This window comes from Monopterus albus, unplaced genomic scaffold, assembly GCF_001952655.1.
Source record: "Monopterus albus unplaced genomic scaffold, M_albus_1.0 scaffold2.1, whole genome shotgun sequence".
In the NCBI taxonomy this organism is placed as follows: Eukaryota; Metazoa; Chordata; class Actinopteri; order Synbranchiformes; family Synbranchidae; genus Monopterus; species Monopterus albus.
In genome coordinates, this window is record NW_018127882.1 from 2,979,976 (window position 1) to 2,994,084 (window position 14,109).

The following is a 14,109-nucleotide window of genomic DNA, read 5'->3' on the forward strand; positions in this document are numbered from 1 at the left end:
TAACAAAATGCCATCCTTCCACTGAGCCACAGAGAGCTGACAGTTACAGAGCTATACATGTTAAATTGTTCCATTAGATGGCAGTAGAAGCTCATCTTCAGTATGGTGTGAGATCAGATTTGGCCAATGACAGGCAGGCAGAAAAAAAGCCAGATTCATGTCATTCTATAGAAGAAAGTAGCATAATAGACAGAAAAAGACTGTAAAAGAACAAAAATGTCCCCAAACTCAACACCTTTAGATGTTTTACCATGTAATGATTCACTTGTTTCTTCTTCTAAAGCCTCTGTTGTGGCCCAGCAAACCACCTGATGCTCTTATTATATTTGTATTTCACAGCCTTTGTTGTGTTCAGAATTGTTTTCCCACTATTAATGTGTTAACAAATTCATCACGAGTGTTTTCTGGGCATGTATTAACAGTCTGCTCTGAGTGGCTTGAATATATTTGCAGGGGAAAAAACACCCAACTGTTCTTTGAGTCCACTGACAAACAAAAGGAAGCTCCTTTTCACAGTGTGCTTCAATGAAGATTGAACACAATTATCGCCTGTAGAAATGCAGCTGAAAATACAATAATGAAAACGGCAGAAAAATAGAATTTGTTGTAATTCACATTTAATTGTTTGTAATTAAATTGTGCATTAAAAAAAGTTTATTTTTGTCTGGCTTTGTTAAATGAATCAGACCTGTAAGCCACTGTGTGAATGTCATTTGATAGCCATGTGTGTATGAGTGATCACATTCAATTGATTAAATACAAAATACATGTTTGTCCTCTTCATTGAAACATTTGCAGCATTTTTGGTTTACATTCTAGACCTGATTACTGGCTGCTGTTCACTGTCCAGATGAGAATTAACAGTGCAATTACATGGCACCAAATAGGAGCATCATTCAACACCAAGAGATGTGAAAAAACTACTAATCTACTGCGCTGCATCACTGCATCTGTCTCGACTACACTTTTAAAAGCCTGCACAGAAAGCAGAGGAAAACATAAGGGTCTATTTTACTTGACTGTGCAAAATCAAGAAAAAATAGCCATAGGTTGCTACAGCTTTGGATGATGAAAGCAGGCCTTTTAGTCCAGGTTCACCAGTACGTTGAGCCAACTGTAGGCTTAAGTATAAAACTCCAACCTAATCTATGACTTTGCTGTGATCTGCTTCCTGAAGGGACTTTTAGTTGAATCACACAAAGAGAGGTAGAGAGTGATAAATGACAGCGATGATCCAACAGTCGCCATAGAGATACAACTACTTCTTGGTCACCACAGTGATGCTGCCAATTAATTTGCCATTACACAATCTGTATATTTATCCTTCTGCCACCTCACAGAGCACTCTGTCCTGATATGAGATCTGTAGTGAATGAATGGAGCTCTTATCTGGACAGGAGAAACTCAGCTTCTGTATTAGCTGTGGACTTCCTGCCTTTCTAAACTGCCCTCAGTGTGTCTGTGTTGTTTTGTCTACCTTTAGTTTCTTCTATCCCAGACGTGTCACCAGCAGAGCACATGTGCTTGTGATACCCTGGAAGTTCCATTGTTTCTCCAGACTTGCCAGAGCCCTGGTCAGTTCTTGTACGAAGGTGCAAGGCAACCAAGAAAGAAGAGCCTCCATCTCATTACAGGTAATCTGCAGACACACACACACACACACATAACATGCAAGAGTTAGACGCTACACAAAACTCCTTTCAAACACATCTCCACACCTCCGCTATTCACACCTCTGCTCTTCATTTTCATTATGCTCATATTCAGTTTTCACACCTTCACTTAAACCCCAGATAGGCCAAGCATCAAGACAATATGTGCTACAATACAGGACGAGATTTATGCTGGCTCACACCTTCCAGTGGGCTGAAGAGAACCAGAAGGCCAGGGTGACAGTAGAGGCAGAAATTCACTGTATGAGCTGCTGTAGACAACCCACAGTGTCTTGCATTAATAACTAGATTGTTCGAGCCCCGCGCTGATATCAGGATGCATTAAGGTCCATCACAGAGATCAGACTGGTGGGTTATTACAGACAATGAAGCTGTGTGTGGAGCTGGTAGATAAGCAGAGGGGAGTGGGCTTGTTGTTGGGGAGTCCTGCCAGTCGTATTGATAAAACTCTGCAGGCTGCTTGATGTGCAGAGTCAGCGCTGAAATAACAAATACACAGGCAAAGAGCTTTAACAAAAACTCAGACACAGTTATGCTCATTTACTAAGCATGCCAAACACATACATACATGTGAAATCATGATGGGCATTTCTCACAATTTTCTGACATTTTGAAGACTAAATTTAGTTTATTAAAAGGCAATAGATTATTTAATAATGAAAATCATCACTCCATGCTGTTCTGTATTACAGACTAATGGTGATTCAACCTATGCTATTTCCTCTATTTTACATCATATCAGTTTGTTTGTAAATGGCACATGAAGGCAGGAGAGCTATGACATTGGCTGTCTTCAGTACTACACTATGCTGGATGAGTGCCTGGTGAGAAACCACCTGCTATTATAGCACAAAACAAAAATCATTTTAACTAAATTACATTAGCTGGGTGTTCTCATCATGGAAGCACCAGTGAGATGCAAGAAAATGAGTGTCAGGAGGTAATACGATCACATTTAGAAATCAGTCTTTAGAAATCAGTCTTGGAGGGATGGGGATGACGAAGTTCAGCTCTGTTAGAAGCCAGGAATCAGCTCAGACATGTCTCCTTATTCAGGGAAACACATGAGGGGATGGGTGATAAAATTAGAACGCAATAACTACAACAGGACAGAAACAGAGGCACTAATGGAGCAAAGACAAACTTGCTGTATATAAAGGTTCCCACTGTTAACAAGGTAAGAGCAGCTGCCTAAACAGTCGGACATTAAAGGTTCTGACCACAGGAAAAGTCAGTAAAAAACCCTGGTGAGATAAATGTGCCATCTCCTGCCAATAACAGATTTGCGAAGCTGCCCGCATGCGTTGGTTCAATAAGGCAACTCTTGGTGTGACTGTGTAACACAGAGCTACTAACTGTATTAAAATCTGTTTATGTCACAGATGTATCTGTATTCATATCTCTGTTTGGATCATATAAATAAAAATGGGTGTGGATTATACTGGAGGTTGTCAGAAATGATGTAACTTGCTTCATTTTCTGTATTAAAATGTTTTCTGCTTCTAAATACAGTACACTCCTTATACATATACTCAGTTGGTATTTTCCTGGAGACACCCAGCTAACACTGTTGCGATGAATTACAACAGTCCTGCAATAAACCCTGCTTTTGTGGGAATGTTCAGTTTTGTTGAAACTGAGAGCACCAGATCTCTGTGAAACATGTTTTTATGTTTCATATCAACATGAAAACATCAGCCCAGCGGTAAAGTACGGTGAAGGGTGCATCATGTTGTAGGGCTACCTCTAGGCCTGGACAGTTTGTCATCAAGGAGAGGAAAATGATTTCCCAGGTTTTTCAGAGAATCCTACAGGATAATGCTAGGGTGGCTGTCCACCAGCTGAGGCTCAGTAGAAGTTGGGTGATGAAGCAGGACAGTGAGCCTAAACATTAAACTACTAGTATAAAATGGCTTCAAAACTAGATCTGCCGTGTGGAGTATTCCAATCAGAGCCCAGACCTCAGCCCAACAGAGATGCTGTGGAATGAGCACAGAGAGCCAGACGTCCTAAGAATATGTCTGAGCTGAAGCAGCTCTGTGAGGAAGAATGGCCCCAAATTCCTCCTCAACATTATGCAGGTCTGATTCACAGGAAGTGCTCGTTTGAGGTTAGTGCTACCAAAGGAGCTTCAGCCAGCAGTTAAACCCAAGGGTTCACTTACTTTTTCCACCAGAACTTTGATTATTTAACAGCTGGATTCAGTAAAATAATTGTTCGTTTGGTATTAAACACATTGTATTTGTCTATATTTGTGACTTAAATGAAGATCAAATCACAGTTTATGACCAATTCATGTAGGAAACCAGGTAATTCTAAATGATTAATTTACTTTTTAATTACCACTGTATATCTGTAACTTTCTGTTAAATAATAATTTATAATTGACATTTGGACCACATCTTCAAATAAAAAACTTAATGCATCTAATCTTTAAAATCCATATGAAATAGTAGCCTATTTATTTATGTACACCCCAGTAACAGCGTTAAATTGATGTGTGTGTTTACCAGCCTTTGCTTAGATATAGTACAGTAAATACAGGCTAAAAAAGTCTTTGAGTAACTTGCCTTCTCTTCAGACTTGTTTGCATGCCAGGAGTCTAAAATGGCAAACAGCAGGCCCATATGTCAGCACTACAGGGAGATTTCATCTATGTCACTATGGCTAGGATGTGTGTATGTTTGTGTGTGACTGCCTGTTACCTTGGTGTCCAGATGCTGCAGGTAGGAACAGATGTACAGCACTCAATGCTGGCTCCAAATGGGTGGACGTGCAGGAAGGTTGAAATGATCCCTGGAGCTGAACAAACACAACCCACAGACATGTTAATGAAACTGTCAAAATGCAAAGACATATCTTGTCACAACCCTCCAGTCGTTTTCAGCTCCCAGTCTCCAGTTTTCTGTCATCTGTCAAATTTAACTTCAGCCCTCAACTGGATATTCAAGAAATCAGTTTGTATTATTCATGCTCTTGCCTGACTGGAAAACAAGCTAGGATACATCAAGTAGCTTTTCTCTGACTCCAAACATTGTTAAGAGCCTCTTGTATATTGTGGTTCCAGATTAGAGGAAGTGTTTAATGACAGCTTTGATGCTGTTGCGTCTCATCAAAGACATGTGCTACTGAAACTCTCCACAAGCTCAACGGAATCATCTGCTCTCATCTCTGTCTCAGACAGAGCCAGAAGAGAGATAATCCTACACCTCGGCTTGTTGTTAGAGCACCATGAGGTCAATGGAAGAAACAAAAACATTTAAGATATGGGTGATGGGTCTTATGATGATCTGACCTCAGTGTGTGTGTGCTTTCATGTACTGTACTCCACTGGGAAACAAAGCGATAAAGAGCAAGGCTAGAACAAAACACAACTTAAAGGACAGTTACTGATTTATTACAGCGTGTGTCTTATTTTGACAGTTTGGGGCATGATTTAAAATTATACTGCCAGAGTAATGGATGACAACTGGAACCAAATCATTTTAGTTAAGGTGTGATGTCTCTTTTTATCTTCCCAGCAAACAAATAAGGAAGAAAAAAACAAAAACAAAAAAACAATCAAACCAAAATGGTTTGAAAGAACATTTAGACCATAGTGTAGGGAGGCAACAGTTAAAACAAATCAGTGAAATGCTAAAAAAATTTGGTAATGGTTGGCAAAAACATGCTGGCGGTGTTTTATTGGGAGAATTGGACTCTAAAATTATTCTTTGTCTTAACTGTTAACTTGCTGAATAATATCATATTATTACTGACAGCAAAGGAAAAGTTTACAAAAATAAGACCCAAGCTTGAATAATTTTAAACTTTACATGTATAATACCGAACACAATTTGAACTGTATTTTCAGGAGCACAGTAATTGTTTCATTTTAACTGAAAAAGCACATCCTTCATCTATACTGCTGATTCCTGAATAGGGTCATGGGAGGTGGGGGCTGGAGCTAATCTCAGCTGACACTGGGTGAGAGGCGGGGTCCACCCTGGACAGGTCACCAGTTTATCACAGCGCTGGCATGTAGAAAAACAACCACACACACTCACACTCACTCCTAGGGGCAATTTAGAGTCGCCAATCAAGCTAAGGTGCATGTGTCTGGACTGTGGGAGGAAGCTGGAGCCTCAACAATCCAATCAGAACCTTTTTAATCTCGTATACTTTTGCTTCCAACTTTTCCTGAAAGGGAAAGTTCATCTAAATTCACAGTGTGGAGGGAGAGATAAAGCAAAGACATTCAACCCTTTGTTTTCTGATGAAACATTTTCCTTCAGGAGACGGGTGTCTCCCTTTTCCTCCAAAGCTCACTTCAACTCAGCATCAAAAAAGGCATCAAGAAGAGTGATTCTGACATAAGAAGGTGCTGGGATCTTTAACTGTGGCTCAGAAAACAGCCAGAGCGGGACTGAACAGAGGACAAGCACCACTGGCTGCCTAACTACCTGTGAGCCAATCATACAGTCACTTTGCTACAGAGTGAGACAGTGGACATGGATGGCTGGCACTGGAAGAACTTTAGAAGTGGACAAGAAATGGCAGATAAGGAAAGTGCTATGATTTTGTAAACTTCAGCACCATTTCTAACTCCTCTTCATTCCCCCCAAGCAAGTTTTATCTTTCATGCTTTGAGCCAGCGGATGTCCTTGACAATTAACATCTGAAAATGCTGCGTGGTAAAAAAAATAAATAAAAAACAAGCAGAAAATTAGGACAAGGCTTTGTTTACTTTTAATAATAATGTAGTTTATTATACACATGGGACTTAGCTGTTGGCTATGCTTGCCATTATCATAAAGTCACATTGTATTATGTAGTCGATTGAGTAAAGTGGCATTTTCTCTCTTCATATCTTCCTCCTCTCTCACTCTGATGACTATGTAGCTATGCTCAGTTATTACCTCAAAGTGACTGAAGTCAGTCAGAAAAATCAACCACAGCTGGAGTGGCAATTGTTTTGCATGTTGTGATTATGTTAGACAAGGGATGGACAGTACAAAAATGAGGATACAACATATTAAAACATAATGAAATCCAGTTCAATAGCTACAGTATGTAGTAAGTCCTCCCTTTATGAAACTAATAATGTTTAATTTCTGTTGAGACCATCATTTAGAGGCCATAATTGCTGGCGCAGTGAATTTCTTCTTGCTGGAAGGCACTCCTGTTATTTTGCACATCCCTTGCTAGTGGTTAAGTGGCACAATGGCTTGGGCAGGGACAATTATTTATTATCACAATTTACATTATAATATACAGTACTCTTAGCACTTTGTGCTTGATTGTGTCCCAACAGTGATATCGTACCTGGAATCAACGAAATGAAATAGGACTTTATTGTCAGCTGGAGTTGAAAATCATTCACCTCCATTTTTTTCCTGAACTTGAAACAGGCACAATTCAGAACATTTAAAAGATACATTTAAAATACTCAAATAAGAATAAAAAAGACATGCTAGTAGCTCTAGGAGGCTGTACTGTTTAAATATTGTGGCGCTCTGGGCTAAATGCGATAGTGCGGTATGTTAAAATTGTTAGAGTTAGGACATTGCTAGCATGCAAAGGATTAGCAAACACTGCCTCATCCCTCAGACTTACATGGAGCAGTGATGATGACATGGTTTTTTTATACAGAATGTTTGGAATAGACTACTTTGGAATGTTAAAACCATGTCAAGAAAACCAAAAATGAGACTTATTCAACTTAAGATTCTAAATAGGGTCTATTAGACCCCACCCAGACTCCATGTCCTGGTTGAGGATGATGGATGTTGGCGATGTGGGAATGACGGGGGCACGCTGGTGCATATGTTATGGAGCTGCCAGCTACTGCAAGTGTTCTGGTCAAATATTCACAATTATATTCAAATTATCATAAGTAAGAGTATTTCTTTCACTCCTAGCTCATTTTATTGGGCACCCCTGTGGCTCTGGATAACATACCAGTGTCTCAGGCAGGGTGGGTTCAGACTGCATTAATGTTAGAATGAAAAATTATTTCTAGTCACTGTAAGTCTCCCCTGCCACCCTAGGCAAACATTTGTTTTACTGAAATGGGCAAATTGGCAGCGTTAGAAAAACTCTGTTATTGATTACTTAACAGGGTGGAGTACTACTTTGAGAGGTGGGGGGAATATCATGTTTTTTTGGAGAGGATTCAAAGACCCTGAAGTAGCTTACTATAAAATACTGTAGTGATGTTTCAGTTTATTTAGAAATGTAGATAGAACATTGTTAAATAGAAACTATCAGAGTGATCATAAAAAATCAAAACTGTCTCTTAGGATGTCCATAGCTTTACTCCTCTAGTAATCAAGTAAGACTGACTAGAATATGTCACTCAGCATCATCCTGCAGACTCTCAACCCAAAACAGGTATGTCTTGTCAAGGTAGACTCTCAGGGCTAAACCAACTCAGTTTGGGAGGTGCATCAGCTAAATGCCTAAAATGTCCACAATAAAAAATTACAGTTTGGTATTGTAAATGTAGTGATACCATGAGGATACTGACTAGCACTGTTTCCTTGAGCGAGCAGGACTGGGACGACTCTTCTGTAGAAGCCTTTCCTTCTCCTGACTGCAGGACACAATTGATGATGCTGCCACGTCCTGAAGAAACACACAAACAAAAGCCTTCTGTGTCAAACCGCAGAGGTCATAAAACTGCTGAAAGACCCACAAACACTGATGCTCCTCCAAAATTCTGGGTAAAAAAAAATGTATTAATAAGCTCAAAAAGTCTTTGCACTCTAAGCAAATGCAAAAGTAGGAAACAAACACAAAATAATTACATAAAAACTAGGTTAAGACAATGAGCAAAAGAATTAAGCCAGCAGCTAGAGTTCTGACCAAGAGGCAAAACAAAACAAGAGAGAGAAAGTGCTAACAATGCTAATGATCAAGCTGTTGTTATTGTGAGCATACAACAGCCTGATACAGAGAAGTCAGCAGAGAAGAGAACGTTTCTGTGTCTGTGGCAGATAAAGATGTGTGTCTTGTCAAGTAATTAACAAGGAGGCCGTGGTGATCCAAGGTAGACTCTTCTCTCCAGAGTCTTGAAGAGCTTGTCTTCAGGGTTTCGTCTAGTATGTATTTGAGTATGTACATGTACTGTATGTGTGTATCTGTATGCTGTGGCACCGGTCCTTCATTTTCTAACCCAGTTGTGTCTGGGTGATTTATTCAGTGACAAGTACAGTCCGTGTGAATACTGGCCAGTAATGATATGTCATTGTCAGTGGAAGAGTTAAGGGAGGAGAGGAGAGGAGAGGAGAGGAGAGGGGAGGAGAGGAGAGGAGAGGAGAGGGGAGGGGAGGAGAAATACAGTGTGCACCAAAGAGAAAGACAAACATTTAGTACAGTGTAGAAGTGAGAGCTCAGTTTTTCCCCCACTTACGCTGATTTGATCAGGACTCCGTCATCTCACTTTAATGTCTCCAGCCAAAGTCGATTATTAAAATGAGAGGAAACGTCAATGAGAAACAAGTCATCCACTAATGCTTTCAGACGCACCATAAGTCACTCTCCATCCCTCTCTGCTGCTCTCATGTGCACACACTGACATAAACATGAGAAGCATCAGCAGCAGCACCGTGAAAAAGCCTAGTTCTCCAGGGACTTCTCTGTTCAAGTTTGGGAGACAAACACACTAAAGGAAAAGTCCAATAATTGATGTGAATAAATGGCTACTCATCCCAGAATAGCAAACAAAAGGACTGGTCCTCAGCTCAGCAGTGCTGTGTGGAAAATCACTGATTTCAGTAATCAAAGTTAAATCTACAAATAAATCTGAATAGAAACGGCCTGGTAAAGATGATACACTGACATACTGTTTAAAACGATTAAAGCATTTTTCCATTCATGGCTGAAGGCTGTGATAACATGACAACCCTACTGACAGGCGTATGATTTAAGAAACTTTGGGACTGATGTGGTAACTACATTATTAATAATATACACAGTATTAAGAAATAATGTAGCACTAACAGCCTGTACAAATGCACACAGTGAATAAATGCAATCCACCCTCCAGAGTAAACACTGAACTATCCTGTCATATTGTATCAGAGGACCTGTTACCATGTAAAATATGGTGGCATGAGCCTTAGTGCAACGACAGTAAGATGCTATGCAGCATCTACAGCTTTTCACATTCCTCTACCTCATATTCTAGGTCTCACTATTCCTTATTATCATTAACCTTATTCTTAATATTGGTTTGCTGAACCCCATAAACCTCTTCTGCTCCAGTGAGCAACATGTACAAGAGGAACTGATCTGAAAGTACAAATTCTGCTGGTACATTACATGATGACACAAGTCAAGTCACTGTGACCTGAGCTACTGTAAATCCAGGTTAAATTAGTGACAGCAGGAACAGTGATCAGTGGTTAGGTCAGGGTGAACTGGAGAGAAAATATTTTATTAAGGTTCCCTAAATATGCAAACCATTTTAAAGAACTGGGACCACTGGACATTTAAAGTTTAAAAAAACTAAGTCCATTAAGATACTAATAAATCTTGAGCAAACCAAATACTAGTGTATTTGAAGCAAAAAGGGTTGAAATTTTCAAAAATTTCCAAAAAAGCTAACTTCAAGCACTCATGTAGAGGAGGAGAATATGGACTTATCCTAAAAAGCCTTTTTTAGTTACGTGACTTATTTGTAACAATTACTGTACAAAATTGATCCGAGCTGACCCTGCCCCCCCCTGAACTGGGTCTCATCAGGGCTCAAAAACAGAGACGAGGTCTGAGTCTGAGCCTTATGCATGTTCTGTCAGGTGTGTGTTGTAATTGGGGCAACAGGTGGAGATACTGAAAGCCATTCAGTGAAATCTCACAAACCTGCTTCTCTAAACACAAGGTGCTCAAGTTTGCTCTTGCACACATGCTGAAAAAATGAATCTGTCAGTGTTCTGTGACAAACCATTAAAGGGCAGGACCATTTCTTTAACATTTGATTTCAGCAATGTCTTGTCAGTTATTGACTGACATATGCCAATATTAATAATAATGGACCTGTCAAATTATCATTCAGGGTAATTCTGAGTACTCAAATACATTGTAAATACAAGTGCATACATTCATAATGATGGAAATGTTGCTGTCAATAGCTTGAGCTCAGCTTTGACCACACTGCTTTTTGGAACCACAGCCTGGTGGGACCATGGTAAGAGGTGACACTTCAAAGTCATTGTCCTTGTTAGGGGAGCTGTAACATTTCCAAGGACTGAAATTTTAATCTCACATTTAAGTAGAGGGGTTTGCTGGAGTGACTGCTGTGACCAAATATGCTGGGCATTGTTCTGTATGTACAGTACGAGCTGATGTGAGTGAGTAGGTGGTGGTGGAGGCTGTGTTAGTGTGACATGATGAAGGAGTCGGGTATGTGGTGTACCTATGCAGCAGTGTGACTTCTAGGGGCGCAGGTGCAGGTGTTCCCCACTGCACAAATACATGGTGGGAAAAGAAGCGTGGGGAGTGTGAAGATGACAAAGGGGTCATGGAAAGTTGAGAGCCTACTACTTTTGTGATTTAAAACTTGCTGTCTCCTCGAACTGAGCCACTTTTTTCTTCTTCATGATTCATTTCTCCTATATGCACCTCTTGCTCAGGTTTTTCTACCACCTTTTGAGTGTATGAAGATGCATTATTTAAAAATTAACAAATATTTAAAGCTCAAATAAAAATAGTGCTTTAACTTTGTTGGTATGTAGGTAGGTAGGACTTTATTGATCCCACAATGGGGACATTTCTGTGTTCCAGCAGCAACAGAGAGCAGCAACAAAACACCATAAGAACAAACACCACACACATATCTTGAGAGTTGCTAGCTACATGCAACTTTTTTAATCTTCTGATTACCTGGTAAACTATTTTTCTTATAGCCACCAAAAGGGCTCACAAACGCCAGTCAAGCAGTCAAGCAAGTTTAACAAAAATGAACAGGGGAATCGTAGGGTAGAAAAAATATAACATGCAAAAACTTTTTGCCTGCATTAATGTGAAAGCTCCTTTAGTCCAGAGGGAGGACAGTACTGTGACATAAAAAGCTTGTAGCCATATGACTGTCTCAAGGGATGGACCAGGAATAGCTGGACATAAGGTCCTGTCAGTTCCTTAGTGTAACCTCAGGGCAATATCCTTACTGATGATTAAGTACTGCTGTTACTGTACATCTCTGCTTCTAGAGAGGAATATGGAAGAAGAGAAATCCTCGCCAGCAAAATAATGGAACTAATGGAAATAATGATTAATCACTGATTATTAGAATATAATTTTTTCTGGAAAGAAAAGATTCTGTTAAACCCAAGCAAACATTCCTGTATCATTAATTCAATATGGGAAGCTTATATAAAAGGTGGTGGGTTAGTAGGGTGCGTGTTGTTTAAGGTATTGGTGAACGTCCAAATCAATGCACGGTCATTTCTACCAACTGATCATAGCAGAAGCTATTTTATCTGTCAAAAACGATTGCAAGGCAAAGTAATCCACCAAAATGTATACCTGCATATATATTTGATTGGTTAGCACAGTGTGTTACCATCACATTGCATCAAACGTTGAGCCTGGCTCAGCTTCTTTGCTGGATGCACCCTGCACAGCACCGGTAGACCAGCTTTTTTCACACAGGGCTCAAGTGGTTCTAAACACAGTGTAAGGATTAGCCCCAGAAGCAGGGTGAGTCTGGAGTATGCATAACAGAATAAAAATAGTGATACTGACTAAAAATCCATGCACTCATGTCTCGAGCCCTCTGCACATGTGAAACTGCTCATTTTAGAGAGTGATATCAGCCTCCAATAAATCAACACTTATCCTACTGACACTTGCTCTGTAGTATAATACCTACTGAAGTTGCTGCCATCTTTATTGCCGGCACAGGGCTATAAACTTAAAAGCCTTGAAACAAAAATATGATGCAAACCCAGTCCACTGTGACTGTCGGTGTGAATGGCCTGCAGACGCATCGTCAACATAAGCAGAGTAAAAAGAAAGCCAAGGGCACAGCGAGTGCATACATCTGTCTTAGGTTGTTGTGGACACAAAAGCTTCTTAGAGGGCAGGGCACATAGGAAACTAAAATGTTAATCCACATCTAGTTATAGTGAGCCTCAGTCAGCTCACAGCAAATCAACTTGAAACACTGTGTGGATCAAAATCATTATTTTGACCTGGGCACCTCATACGTACAGTAGATAACTGATCTAGCTAGATTAGATTTCTGAGTGTTTGATTTTTGAAGCTTTGGTTTAAAAGTATGGAGCTGTCAGAGAAGCAAGTCCTTAAACCCAAACCTGCAAAAGTGCAGGCTTATTTACAGTATGTACTGCAAATCTGGATCGTCAACAGAATATGTTGAGGGTGAATCACAAACATAAATGAGGTATGTTGAGAAAATGATGAACTGAGCTGAGAAGAAGCAGATTATTGAGAATAATTTGATACCTATAGTCTCATATGATAAAACGTACAACAAAATAAGGATCCACACACTAAAAAAAGGATTAATCCCAATTTTGAGATGGAAAAAAGAAGAACATGGAGATTTGCCATTTAAACACGAAAACTTAAATGAAATTCTGAATATATTTATGAACTCACTTTGCTGCAAGTGTCATGTCACTATCATATAACACAGATACCTCATACCTGCAATCACATGACCAAACAGATACTGATCATGGTTTAAACTCTACTCTTTTTGCCTTTATTTAAAGCAAAAACACAAGATACCTTCATCCAGGATTAACAAATCAATCCTCAAACTGCATTCTAAGAAAAAAATGAGCTGAAGCAGTTTTAACCTGATATCCGAATGTCAGCCTCTGAACCACATGTGAAGAACAGGGTCCCGGGAGAAGAAAGAAAAGTCAGCAGAGTCATCAGGCACCACTTGGCAGTACCATTTTAGTATTATCATTACCCAGTTACATAGCTGATTGAACTTGAAACTCATTCTCATGTCAGCCTTCTTTTTGTTCCCATGGTGAATCAAAACAGGCCAGCAGGAAATAAAAACATTAGAGGTAGTGAAGCGAACCTGCACTCAAATAAGATCTTTGTTGCATTTCAATAGGTGACCTGCAATAAAACCATATCTTTGTATTTAGTATTTTGAATAACGGGCATGCCTCTTGCGGAGTAGTAAAGCACTGGATTTCAGTATTTTTCTGTAAGGTTCAGGCAGTTTGGTCTCTTCACAGATTTTGTCTGTGCCAAAATTCAGGGTCAGTTGTTACATAGCAACAAACTGCTTCACTTGTGTACAAACTGTATATTTGACTTGAGCATTAGTTTTCTGCAGTCAGCCAATGAGCAGCCTCATTAGAAGTGTTTATCACTTATGTCCCTCACTCAAGGACAAACTGATGATTGCTGTTAAATAAAAGCTGTCAAATGCTCTTTATTTCCAATTTGAGTTTTCCACACTGGT